Consider the following 1,884-nt stretch of genomic DNA (forward strand, 5'->3'; position numbering starts at 1 on the left):
CATAATGCCCTTAAAAACACTAATTCCTGACTTTTTGATCCTTGATGAATTTTCTTGAATTTCTTTGGTCAAATGACATTCATAATCATATATTGATGATATTGATCCTCAAAAGTCATGGTTTGACTAAAAACCCTAAAAGTCAAAGGTGATCCTGTACAGTTGACTTTTTTCAAATGAAGTGAAATTTTGGACTTTTGTGATGAATCAAGTTCTCTTCCTCAAATGAGTGATGTGAATGGATTATATTGAGCTAATAGAAGTTCTTGAACCATGTTTTGAGTTTTGGATCCATGTCCTGATTAAAATTCAACTGTCCAGGTGAATTAGGTTAAAAACCCTAATTGTCGACCAGATGAAATTGATGACTGTAGATCTTGAATTGAAGTGTAATGCCCAAAGGATAATTTCATATGAACCAATTGAAGATATTTGAACAAATTGATATATTTCCTGGAGCTTTTTAGGGTTTCCCAAATGTGATCCCTAATTACAGTCCCTGATGGGCTCAAAACCCTAGATTGGTGAACTAAGCAAACTTGGGCCCAGATGATTGGGTGTCTAATCAATCATAGGTGAATAGAATGAAGCTTTTTGAGTCCTATGATTGTATTACAGACTAATACTTTTATTAATTGATCCTTTGCCTGAGCTCTTTTGTTTCTGAACATCCTCAATTAAGCACCAGATGAACAAGTGACTGTTCTGAGTATCTGTTTTGATTATGATGAAAAGCCTGAAAGTATGACATCTCAGGGGGGGGGTCAAAATTAGGGTATGACAGATGCCCCTATTTAAGTTTCTTTCACTTGGAGGGAGAAAGATTGACATCTTGATTTCTCCTGAGTGAAAGAGACTTAAATACCAAAGAATGCCCAAATTTTGGGCGTCCGTGAGATGCTGCATCGATAATAAAATCTTTGTGCATGACTTGATTCCGTTATCGCACTCTGCGGGGGATAGGGAGACAAACTCCTGTAGAAACGTGCTCATGCAAATTCTGGTGAATGGATAGCAACATAGAATGCGCAACCCGTCCTCTTTAACTAAGTGTTGATACTTAGAAAAAGGTAAACCACTTCCCTTGTTTCGGATGTCCGATCGCGAAATTGGTCTTAGTTGTGCTTTTGGACGATATCTCAGATAAAGAGAAAAATCTCCAAAGGTTGTTTCCTCATCAAACTTCTCACCAGCGTCCGTTGGAGAGATGCCATTTGATGGATGATAAGAAACTTTATCATACTTTCCTTTAATGTGACGTCTTCGAAGGAATGTCATATGATTGTGCATCCTTTTGAGGAGCTAATGACTTTGCTTGAAAGTGGACGAACTGTTTTCGGGACGAAAACTGCCATTCATCGACTTATGCTGGGGGGGATTAACAAACTTCTTTCTAGTAGGAAAACTGCCATTTGTCAATTCTGCTGAGGAATTTGAACTATCTTTTTGAAGAAGACTGCCATTCATTAACTCCGCTGGGAAATTAACAAACTGTTTTCCTAGGAGGAAAATTGCCATTTGTCGACCCTAATGGGGATGAAACATCTCGGAAACAGACAAATTGTTTCTTGCAAAGAAACTGCCATTTGTCGATTCCTTGGGTATTAAACAGACAAATTGTCTTTCCTCGGGAAAGACTGCCATTTGCCAATCGCTAGGGGACAAACTGTCTTCTACTGAAAGAGACTGCCATTTGTTAACCCTGCTGTGGAATCCTTAAGCGGAACGAACTGTCTTCTGTGAAAGAGACTGCCATTCGTTGACCCGACTTAGGAAAAAAAGTGAGCAAACTGTCTTCTGCTGAAAGAGAGTGCCATTCGCTCGACTTTTGCTGAGGAATCTTTAAGCGAAACGAACTGTCTTCGTAGAGAAGGCTGCCATTCG

The sequence above is a fragment of the Vicia villosa genome, unplaced genomic scaffold (genome assembly GCF_029867415.1).
Source record: "Vicia villosa cultivar HV-30 ecotype Madison, WI unplaced genomic scaffold, Vvil1.0 ctg.000417F_1_1_1, whole genome shotgun sequence".
In the NCBI taxonomy this organism is placed as follows: domain Eukaryota; kingdom Viridiplantae; phylum Streptophyta; class Magnoliopsida; order Fabales; family Fabaceae; genus Vicia; species Vicia villosa.